The 12,102-nt window shown below is 44.1% G+C and overlaps 2 long non-coding RNA genes across 4 annotated transcripts in view; one reads left to right on the forward strand and one right to left on the reverse strand.

Moving 5' to 3' along the window:
• Positions 1 to 469: 469 nt before the first annotated feature.
• On the forward strand, positions 470 to 7,608 carry LOC129654856 (uncharacterized). Its single transcript, XR_008715619.1, has 3 exons — positions 470 to 561; positions 7,074 to 7,196; positions 7,477 to 7,608. It is a non-coding gene; the product is annotated as an uncharacterized LOC129654856 (long non-coding RNA).
• A 768-nt stretch (positions 7,609 to 8,376) lies between these two features.
• Positions 8,377 to 12,102, reverse strand: part of LOC129654854 (uncharacterized) — a 105,904-nt gene continuing 102,178 nt past the window's right edge. For all 3 annotated transcript variants that reach the window (XR_008715618.1, XR_008715616.1, XR_008715617.1), the window contains one exon: positions 8,377 to 8,821. This is a non-coding gene — a long non-coding RNA (uncharacterized LOC129654854). The remainder of the gene's footprint in view (positions 8,822 to 12,102) is intronic.

The raw sequence follows: 12,102 nt of genomic DNA on the forward strand, positions 1-12,102 counted from the left end.
CGGCGGAATAAAGCCTGGGCTAAGGCTGCTGGCGACACCCTTACCCGGCTCAGGCTGCCAGCCACGGGAGAGAAGGCACTGGCAAGAGCCCAGAGAGGATTCCCCGCGAGAAATATATCGCGTGCTGACATTTTTATGACCCGGGCCCGCTTACAAAACACAGGCCGGTGCACAGCTCCTCTCTCCCTGCCCAGCTTGAGATCACATGCTCGGCCCGCGGCTGCCACTTGGAGTCAGGAGAGCCCATATATTTCCCTCCTCAGATAGGCCTAGTGGTTCTCGTCAGGTGCAGAAAGCCAATAAATCACCAGCGAGGTCTCCGCGTATCTATCAGTCAGGAGGCTTGTCATCTTCTCGGCCTCGATTCACTTGAAAGCCGCCGGCGGGCGGGGCGGGGCCGGGGGCGGCGGGGGCGGGGCCAGCCGGCGCGGACACCTGGCGGGAGCGGGCGGGGCCGCGAATGTTCACAGCTCCGAGGGAAGCAGAGATTTACACCTCCTCCCCTCCGCACGCGCCGCCCTTGGCTTTGAAGTTCCGCGGCTCCGGTTTGGGGGAAGGGAGGTCGGTTTCCCCCTGCCCGTTGCGGGGCGGGGGGGGCGGGGGGGGCGGGGGGGGGGTAATATTCCCGTCAGGTCCTCAGTGCAGCTACGGCTGGGAGGGATGGAAGCCGTGGGGGAAAGTTCTGGGCAACATCCCCCAAGGCCGGGGGAGGCAGGGAGGCGTCTCACGCCCAGCTGTCCTGTCTTGACATCCCCAGCCGGACTCAGCTCAGCTTGGCCGAAAACACACTGAAACCGGAGTGAGAAGTTGGGGCGTCAGGTCCCCCCAACCCCTCTGCTCGGGAAACCCCGTTTCCTGTGTTTCAGTTCAGTCGCTCAGTCGTGTCCGACTCTTTGCGACCCCATGAATCGCAGCACGCCAGGCCTCCCTGTCCATCACCAACTCCCGGAGTTCACTCAGACTCATATCCACGAGTCAGTGATGCCATCCAGCCATCTCATCCTCTGTCGTCCCCTTCTCCTCCTGCCCCCAATCCCTCCCAGCATCAGAGTCTTTTCCAATGAGTCAACTCTTCTCATGAGGTGGCCAAAGTACTGGAGTTTCAGCTTTAGCATCAGTCTTTCCAAAGAACACCCAGGACTGATCTCCTTTAGAATGGACTGGTTGGATCTCTTTGCAGTCCAAGGGACTCTCAAGAGTCTTCTCCAACACCACAGTTCAAAAGCATCAATTCTTCGGCGCTCAGCCTTCTTCACAGTCCCAACTCTCACACCCATACATGACCACTGGAAAAACCATAGCCTTGACTAGACGGACCTTTGTAGGCAAAGTAATGTCTCTGCCATTGAATATGCTATCTAGGTTGGTCATAACTTTCCTTCCAAGGAGTAAGTGTCTTTTAATTTCATGGCTGCAATCACCATCTGCAGTGATTTTGGAGCCCCCAAAAATAAAGTCTGACACTGCTTCCACTGTTTCCCCATGTATTTGCCATGAAGTGATGGGATCAGATGGCCATGAGCTTAGTTTTCTGAATGTTGAGCTTTAAGCCAACTTTTTCACTCTCCTCTTTCACTTTCATCAAGAGGCTTTTGAGTTCCTCTTCACTTCTGCCATAAGGGTGGTGTCATCTGCATATCTGAGGTTATTGATATTTCTTCCAGCAATCTTGATTCCAGCTTGTGCTTCTGCATATAAGTTAAATAAGCAGGGTGACAATATACAGCCTTCTTTCAAATACCATAAAGTGGCTGCGGAATCTGAGAGACCTTGATTCAAATCCCACCTTTGCCGTTTGCCTCTTTGGGATTCCCTAGTGGCTCAGACCGTTAAGAATTTGCCTGCCAATGCAGGAGACCTACATTCAATCCCTGGGTCGGGAAGATTCCCTAGAGAAGAGAATGGCAACCCACTCCAGTATTCTTGCCTGGAAAATCCCCCTGGACAGAGGAGCCTGGTGGCCTATAGTCCATGGGGTTATAAAGAGTCCAACATGATTGAAGGACTAAAGACTTTCATTTTCTTTGGGATTTGAGTGATGGGCTAGATTTACTGATGGGCTTCCCTTGTGGCTCAGACAGTAAAGAATCCACCTGTAATGCCGGAGATCTGGGGTGGATCCCTCCCTCTGGTCTGGAAGATCTGGAGAAGGGAATGGCTGCCCACTCCAGTATACTTGCCTGGAGAATTTGCTGGACAGAGAAGTCTGGCGGGCTACTGTCCATGGGGTTTACAAAGAGTCTGACAGGACAGAGAGACTAACACTTTACACTGATGTGCTGTATTTCCACTTTCCTCAGTGTGTGAGTGGGGATACAAACACCCATCTCACAGAGTTGCCGTGGCAGTTAAATGGGGCTGTACGTGCCAACTGCTTAGTCTGTGACCACATGTAGTAGAATTATATAAGATGATAGCTGCCTTTTTATTATTTTCTTTACCTATAAGATTTTGGTTTTGGACTACAAACACTTTAAGGCCACTTCTAGCTGGAAGTTGCACACCTGGTGCTGCTCAAGCAAGAGCGGGCAGGGGTGGAGCTGCTGACTACTCCCAGCCAGCCAGGAGCTCTGCTCAGGCCCTGGGATCCCCAGTTCTCAGCTCTCTCTACCTTTAGGATTTCAGAGCCTTAGGCCTGGGAAGTCTGACTAGGTTTGATAAATGCTTCCTTACTTGGGAAGCATTTGGTAGGCTCCTTCTATGCCCTCATCACATCTGGGCTAGGGGCACCACCCGGTTCTGGGTGGGTGACCTATGTCTGGGGGGTTAACAGGAACTGCTCTTGGAGACACGGTCAACTGTGCACCACAGGCTGGTGGAATCCAGTGGCCCTTTTCCTCCCACAGTCATACCCACGTGTTCAGGGACCACATTCACCAGGCAGAGGGGTAAAAGCAGTTTTTGATCATATCCCATGGGAAAGCCAAGGAGAACCTGTAATCTAACCATGCTTGGTCTCAGATTTTTCAACTGCAAATCGAGGCTGGAATACCAGTGTTTTTAAATGGGGAGCTGTTGGCATCTGGGGCCAGGCCTATCCTGCACTTAGGGAATATTAGCACTCTGGGCCAGGCATTAGATGCCAGCTGGACCTCCTGGTATTGGGACAATCAAAATGTCCTCATGTTTCCAAATGCTTTTCATTGAGGATCACTGGTTGATCCCATCTCCCCTCTAGTCCTAATATTGTGTCAGTTTAGGAGTCCTGCTTCCGGCAGTAACCAATTATTCTCACTGTGACTTTGGCCAAACTGGTCGATATTTTTATTTAATTAATTATTTATTTTACTTTACAATATTGTATTGGTTTTGCCATACATTGACTTGAATCCGCCATGAGTGTACATGTGTTCACCATCCTGAACCTCCCTCCCACTTTCCTCCCTGTCCCATCCTTCTGGGTCATCCCAGTGCACCAGCCCCGAGCACCCTGTATCATGCATCAAACCTGGACTGGCGATTCGTTTCACATATGATATTTTACATGTTTCAGTGCCAGTCTCCCATATCATCTCGCCCTCACCCTCTTGGTCAATGTTTTTAAAGAAATCAGTATTATAGGAATAATCAAACTCACCCTGTACTTTCTATACGTCACATAGCTTTGGTGAGGATATATACATTTTTTTTAAAGGATGTGAAAACACTAAACTTATTTCTGAAGGTAAGACACTACTATTAGTATGAGACAATAATGATAATAGTACCTTATTATCAGGTTCTAGGCACTGCATGGGCATCTATTTAATTCTAAAAGGAGCCTCTCCTGTAGGTTTTACTATTTTCATTTTACATATAAAGAAAATGGATTAAAAGAGTAAGTGATTTGCCCAAGACCATGTAGCTAGAATTTGAAGCCAGAACACGGACTGTCTGAACTCATGTACTAAATAATGTCCTCTTCTTCTTGTTCTGCATGGGTCATGGATTTGATCCCTGGTCAGGGAACTAAAATCCTTCATGCCATGCATGGTGCTCAGCCAAGAAAAATAAAATTAAAAAAATAATAAAAGGAAAGCATGTGGGAAAAAAAGAAAAAGGGGCCAGTGATCTTAAGATCTGTCTTATTAGTCACTCTGCCTTCCAGCCTCCCTTAGTATGACTCTCCATTTTCCTTGCTTCCTCTGTGAAAATGAAGCTTCCTTAAGGTCACTTTCTTTTGTATAATATTTCATATTATCCCACACATTGAGCTGTGGGAACCTGGACCCCCAGACTCCGATAGTCTCAGTATTCTCCTCTCTAAAATGGTAACAGTCCTAAGCACTCCTGCGTCTCCTGTTCCACAGCACTCTTCTGAGGATCAAAAGAACAAGAGTATGTGAGATTGCTTTGTAAATTGTAAAGTGCCATACAAATATGAGTTATTATTATTTCCAGCTGCAGTTGTCTAAGGACTACTTCAATAAGGGCATTATAAATGATTGATAAGACTTTATGTGGTATTTGTGCTTTAAGGGGGAACAAGTCTTAAGTCAAAGGACTGAAACTCTGGTTTGGAATGTTGGTTGCAGTATCTAGACCAAGGGATTCAGGCAAGTGAATGGGGGGTTTGGGCCCAAGTCCAAAATACCAGTGGGCTTAACTTAGGTTAGAAATGACTATTAAATGTTGATTATTATTTGTTCATTGAACAAGTCAAAGAAAGTAATAATATTAGCAAATATTAATTTGAGAGCTTACGTTATATCAGGCATTATTCTAAATATTTTGTATCTCTGTTTGTGCTTGTGCTTAGGTGTGTCTGACTCTTTGCGACCCCATGGACTGTAGCCCACCAGACTCCTCTGTCCATGGGATTTCCCGGGCAAGAACAGTGGAGTGGGTTGCCATTTCCTCCTCCAGGGGATCGAACCTGCATCTCCTGTACTGCCAATAGGATTCTTTGCCACTTGAGCCTCTTGGGAAGCCATTTTGTATCTGCTGCTGCTGCTGCTGCTAAGTCACTTCAGTCGTGTCCGACTCTGTGCGACCCCATAGACGGCAGCTCACCAGGCTCCCCCGTCTACATATATTTAATTCTTAAGAGAATCCAGTGAGATGAATATCTCTATGGGGAATATGACTATCTTCATTTTCCAAATGAGGAAAATAAGGCTCAGAGAAGTTATGAGGCTTTTCCTAGGGTCACACAGCTAATAAGTGATGGAGCTTGGGTTTGAACCCAGTCTTTCTGACCCCTTAGCCAAAAAGGAACAAAGAAGGGATGGAAAGAGGGGAAAAAAAAAAAGGAAAGGAAACTCGAAAGAAAGGTAGGCTGGAAAGAAGGACATCTACGTACTGAACACTCCTCAGACATATTATTCTGAGACTCTACGAGACAGAGATCTAGAACCCAGTGATGTCTAAATGAAACGTGTCCTGAAGGAGTCAAAGAAAGATCTTTGGGTCTATCTTTCCCATAAGGTAGAGCATGTTCATCTTCACATCTGTGGACTATAAAGGAGCCACTACCACTGAGATGAAAATGTAGCCTGAGTGTGTGGAAACACATAAGGAGGGGCAGGCAAGAGTTGGTAGAGGTGATGTCTGGGTGAGTCTTTGGGAATTCATAGGATCCAGCCAGGCAGAGTTGGGGGAGGAGGCAGGACACCACACACAGTGGGTGAAGCTACAAGTAATCTTTACCATGCAAAGACCGTGTGCCAAAGACAGGTATGAGGCTGAAAGTGCAGTAAGATCCAGCTCGTTTGTGCCAGGAAGTTTCTCAGACAAGCCAAGAAGCTTGGGCTCCATCCTGTAAAGGGCCACAGAGGGCCATCAGTGGTCTTAAGCAGAGTTAGGTTTATGATGTAGCTATTCATTCTGGCTTGAGTAGGGAAGCTGGATTTGATGGGTCGAGGACATGGCAAGAGATAGAGTGTTCACAGTTCTGACAAGAGATTATGAGCTCCATAACTAAGGAACTCACCCTAGAGCTGATGAAGAGATGGAAGAGATATTTAGGAGATATTTTTAGAGGCATTTCATGATTGGATTGAAGTGGAATGGCTGGCACTGGGGATGTCTTGGTTGATACCTATATTTCTTGATTTAGTGACTGGAAAACTAGGGTGCTACCAGCAGAGGTTTAGAGTGCCAGAAGAGAGGTCAATTCAGAGAAATGGATTTGCCCAACAGCAGACTGGAAAGAATAAATATGAAACCCTGGGAAGCCGTCCGGGTTAGAGATATTTATTTGATTTGTTAAAAAATAATTTATTAACTGTGGGGTGTTGACATTAGGCTAGGTGTGAGACTTGGAAATCAGGCTAGAATAGGTTATGTCACAGTAACAATTTCCAGATCTCAGTGACTTAAGACCAAAACAAAAGTTTATTTCTCATTTATACTACATGTCAAATTTAAGTGCTGTTCAGGGGCTGTGTTCCACTTTGTCACCCAGGGACCCAAATTGACGAGGTTGCATCATCTTGTGACTTCAGCATTTAGCACATGAGTCCTCCTCAGTCACCTTGGCAAGAGAAGAGAGAGGCTAAAGAGCCACACATGGCCTTTTACCCACTGAGCTGGAATTGACATGCATCATATTTGCTCACATATCACTGCTAGAGTTGGCCTAATGGTCCCACCAACTGCAGGGGTTGGGAAGTGTAGAGGAGCCAATATTGTATTATATAATCTTTGCTATTATAACTATAATATTAGTTAGCAAATATTATTGCTAACTAATAATCCTTTGATTTAATTGGGAGCTCACATTTGTGGTTTCCTATCATATCAGGAGAAGAGGGTCTCATTACTTCCTTTTTCATTTTTTTCTCTTGAGAAAATTGACCTAGGGAATAAATGACTAGTCCATGATATTTTGACCACACAGTTGTTGAGCACTCCTGGGAGAAAGGAGCATGGAAGAGACATTTGTTGAGTACCTGTTACATGCCAGACAGTTCCCATATATAATTTCCTTCAATCTTCACAACCACTCAGGAAAAAAGATTTCTTCTATCCTTATTTTACAGAAGTGGCAAAATTAAATAGAAGGCCCAAGTTTGCAGACTCCAGGGGCTCTGTCCCACTTGCTATCAGCTGGATAGAGCCTAAAAGTGGGCCTCCATTTCTATTTCTCACAGGATGGCTGTGAATTTCTCAGTTCCTATTGGCCCAAAGCTGAAAAGAGGCAGATGAAAGGCGTCCTGGACCTGTGGACTGCTGCTATGCCTTCCGAGGGATGGACTTCCAGCTTTTAGCCACATGTATGAAAGGGGCTGTTTCCATCTGCTGACCTGTCAGGTTCCCCCTCTCTCAAGCTTCTTTCCTCCCTCCTTGGAGTTTCTTCAATAAAACATTTCACTCCCTTGAAAAGCATCTCTGCTGAGTGGCATGGGGAGGGCCCAATATGGTTCCATTTAGCTCTCTGGGGATGTGGAGCCATCCTCCACTCACATAACTCTAACAGCAAGTGGTATGTGTTTCCTTTCCCTCAAAACTATGAAAAAAAAATAAGTCTGGTTAACCTAGTCTTCCAACCCACAGATCTCAGAAGTCCCACTCCCCACAGTCTCTGCATCACTCTGGATCCTGAAACTCCTGACTCCCAGAAAGACTCACGGGAGGGACACGACTGAGCAACTGAACAACAAGAATTTACATCTTACTGAATTTTCATTGGTTTTTAACCTCTGTTGCAAATCTGAATCACTATTTAAAAACACACGTATATATGTGGTGTATATATATATATATATATATATATATGTATGTATATGTATATGCATATATATATATATATATCAGTCAGTTTAGTCACTCAGTTGTGTCTGGCTCTTTGTGACCCCATGGGCTGCAGCACACCAGACTTCCCTGTCCATCAACAACTCCCAGAGCTTGCTTCAACTCATGCCCATCAAGTTGGTGATGCCATCCAACCATCTTATCTTCTGTCATCCCCTTCTCCTTCTACCTTCAGTCTTTCCCAGCATCAGGGTCTTTTCAAATGAGTCAGTCCTTTACATCAGATGGCCAAAGTATTGGAGTTTCATCTTCAACATCAGCCCTTCCAATGAATATTCAAGACTGATTTCCTTTAGGATTGACTGATTTGATCTCCTTGTAAGTCCAAAGAGCTCTCAAGAGTCTTCTCCAACACCACAGTTCAAAAGCATCAATTCTTCGGTGCTCAGCTTTCTTTATAGTCCAACTCTTAACATCCATACATGACTACTGGAAAAACCACAGCTTTAACTAGATGGACCTTTATTGGCAAAGTAATGTTTCTGCTTTTTAATATGCTGTCTAGGCTGGTCATAGGTTTTCTTCCAAGGAGCAAGCATCTTTTTATTTATGGCTGCAGTGACCATCTGCAGTGATTTTGGAGCCCACTCAAAATAAAGTCTGTCACTGTTTCCATTGTTTCCCCATTTATTTGCCATGAAGTGATGGGACTAGATGCCATGTATATATATACACACATATATATGGTATCTGTGTGTTGTGGGTGTTTTCAGAGATCAATCCCCGAACCTGGGGTGATTCTAATGTGCAATCAGACTGAGCACCTTTGTAAATTCAGACCAGGTCTTCAACTCTCAGAGGTTTTTCAACCTGAATAAAAAGATTTGAGAAAATTTTCTTCATGAACCAGTTAGATCCTAAGAAATACATTTCTGAAATTAAACTTCAGGCACTGTGCCGACTGGCGGAAAGGGTAGACATTTATTGAAAGAAACCAGCCTCCCTGGTATCCTTCTATTTCATTGCTTGCTTAAGTTGTCGGAATCATGAGTGGTAGCCAGCACGAAGACAGGTTCCAGCTCCACCCCTTCACTCACTGTGTGATCTGGGCCAGCTACTTAACTTCTCTACATCTCAGTTTTCACATCTGTGAAATGGAGAAAATAAGCACACTATTATATATGGTTGTTATGAGGAATATATGAAACAACTGAGGCCTTCACACATAACTAGAATTTCATTAAAGACAACTACTATATTACTGCTGAGCTTCCCTGGTGGCTCAGATGGTTACGAATTTGCCTGCAATGCAAGAGACCTGGGTTTGATCCCTGAGTCGGGAAGATACCCTGGAGAAGGGAATGGCAACCCACCCCAGTATTCTTGCCTGGAAAATCCCATGGATAGAGGAGCCTGCTGGGCTATAGTCCATGGGGTTGCAAAGAGTCGGATGTGACTGAATGACTAACACTTTCACTGTATTACTGTTACTATTCTTATCACTATTGTTCTTTTTAGAACTCTTTGGATCAGCAATGGGAGAGCTAGTGGATTCTTATTCTGACTTTAAGCTTGAGGATCTCTCCTCTGTAAGTCATAAGAGATAGATATACCTTTGGTTCCTGAGAACCTTTCCACATCCTATTTCACCTCCATAACTTGTTACTGGTCTGTAATCCATCCCAACTACCATCCTTGCCAGAATGTCCACAATACTCCTTAAATGTTACCTGTCCAGACCTAACACTTGACCTCACTCCCTGACATGCCCTCACATCCTGGTGGGACTCTCTCTAGGAATGGTACCTCTATCCACCACCCACTCAACCGCCCAAGCTAAACACCTGGGAGTCATTCTAGACTCCTTCCTCTTGTTCACCACCCCCACTCACTACTAAAACACCAACCAACCAAACAAAACAAACCCATAAGCAATTGCTTATTGGGTCCTGTTCTTCTCTTTCTTATTATAAAGAATAAATTAATTCTTCTATTTCTTAAATTAATCTTATGTGCATGCCCTCTGCCGCTGCCCCTTTCAGGCTCTCACATCTGGACTATTCTAACCGTCTCTTACTGGTCTTCATCACCAAGTCTTAGTTCTCCTATCTCATGGACCACATTACCATTAGGGAGACACATAGATAATTATGCTGTGCCCCTGCTCAAAACTCTCCAGTGGTTTTCTATCATCCATCAGGTAGAACTGGGCTTTCAACACGGACACCCACAGGCAACACGAACTCAGGGTATGACCATTAGTAAAACAATATGCACTCAGGTGTTGGCACTGTGACCTGTCTAGGTATGTGGTCTTTCAAAACAAACCAAACATAACATCTCTTAGCCACAAAGCCCCTAGGCCACCAGTCTGAGCCACTCCTGGTCTACCATAAAAATTCTAATTTCTTTGGTATATCCTACAAGGCCTGATGGATCCAAGCCTGATGGATCTCATTACCTTTCTAGTCTCATCCCAACTTCTCTTTCCTAGCACTTTATGCTTGTGTAATCCTGAACTACTCAACAGGTCATGTGCTCTTGCACCTCATGGTTTTGCTCATAATGAACCCTCTAATAGAATGTCCTTCTTCTTAGTATCCTGGGCAAATCTAGTTTGTATTTGGTAGTTCAGTTCAAAGGTTAGCTATGCATGGTTCCCCAGAATAACTTAATTCTCCCTCTCCTACTTCTATCTGCTAATCTTACAACGACCACATGCATTGAAATTATTTAATTCATTTCATATTTATTCCCTCCACTAGTCTCATAAACTCCTTAAAGCCAGGAGCTGTCTTTTAATTTAAGCACCCCCAACTGTCATTATGGTGCCTGGCCATAGAGAGTCTAGTGGAATACACAAGTGGAGGAATGGCATTGGCTAACATTTCAAGTGCTTCCTGATTTTCAGGCAATGAGCTAAACACTTCACATATATTATTTTTAAATCACTACATTAGGATTTCCCTGGTGGCTCAGATGGTAAAGAATTTGCCTCTAATGAAGGAGACCTCGGTTTGATCCCTGGGTCAGGAAGATTCCCTGGAGGAGGGAATAGCAACCCACTCCAATATTCTTGTCTGGAGAATTCCATAGACTGAGGAGCATGGTGGGCTACAGTCCATGGGATCACAAAGAGTCAGACGTGACTGAGCGACTAACACACAACACAACAATCCCTATACTGAATATACCTAAAACTCAGATAAAACAGGCAAGTATAGAATGGGTTCCTCTATAAACACACACACACACACACACACACACACACACACACACACACAGAGGTTGTTCCTAAGAGCTTCATTCCCAGCTGAAAGTGATTCTGAAATCTGTAGGATTTGAGCATTTGGAATGCTCCAGAGTGATCTATTATACCCTTACTATATAGAAATTATTAATTTTATATCCTTTAAGGTAGTAAAGTCCATGAAGGCAAGTACTGCAGTTTCTGTTTCAAAATTCTCAGCATCTGACATTGTCCTTGGACACAGTGGGACCTGTGTGGATGTTAGATAAATGAATGAATGGAAGTTCTGGTAGATCTCTTACTACATGAGTTCGGGAAACTCTGAAATCCTGGATACAGGACTCTGGCAGGCTCAGTGTTTTCTCTGACTTTTTCCTTCAGAAATGTACTGGGTATCTTGGATATAAATAAATAAATAAACCACAAATAAATGTGTCTGAGAAAAAGGGAAAATGAGAAAGATGGGGTCCAGAAAATGATATTAAATATGAAAAAGTGAGTAATAGAAGACTGAGAAAATTAAAAGGCCAATATTACTACAGATATTACTTGCAAATATTACTCCATGATGTGAAGGTCAATCTTCACATTTTACTTGCCACGCTAAAAAATATTCCTGCAATTAAGCTACATGGCCACCAGATGTCAGTAAAGTAACAACATGGTCCATCGAGATTTATCAACCTCTGGAATTCTAGGCTACAATGTTTCTCTCAACCTCATACAGAGATTTATAATTATGTAGTTCCATTGTTATATAAAAGTTTATTAAAACAGATGACATTAAGTAAACAAAGTAAGAATGAAACACGTACTTTTTATGGAAAATATAAAAGTCCGCCAGACTCCGCTGTCCATGGGATTTTCCCAGGCAAGAATATTGGGAAAAGGTTGCCATTTCCTTCTCCAGGAGATCTTCCTGACCCAAGATCAAACCCGAGTCTCCTGTATTGCATGTGGTTTCCTTATTGACAGGGCCACCAGGGAAACCTCTACCCAAATTCTATAGATACCTAAATGTATTTCTTGATTACTGTATAATAGCTAAAATTCCTAGCTTGAACTTCAACTGTTATAGTCCTTTTAACAATTTCTGTGTAAGAGTAAATGCGATATTTACCTAGTCAAACTATTATCAATTCCTTCCTTCCCAATTATCATCCAGGCCCCTTATCCCC

This window comes from Bubalus kerabau, chromosome 6 (assembly GCF_029407905.1).
Source record: "Bubalus kerabau isolate K-KA32 ecotype Philippines breed swamp buffalo chromosome 6, PCC_UOA_SB_1v2, whole genome shotgun sequence".
Classification (NCBI taxonomy): domain Eukaryota; kingdom Metazoa; phylum Chordata; class Mammalia; order Artiodactyla; family Bovidae; genus Bubalus; species Bubalus kerabau.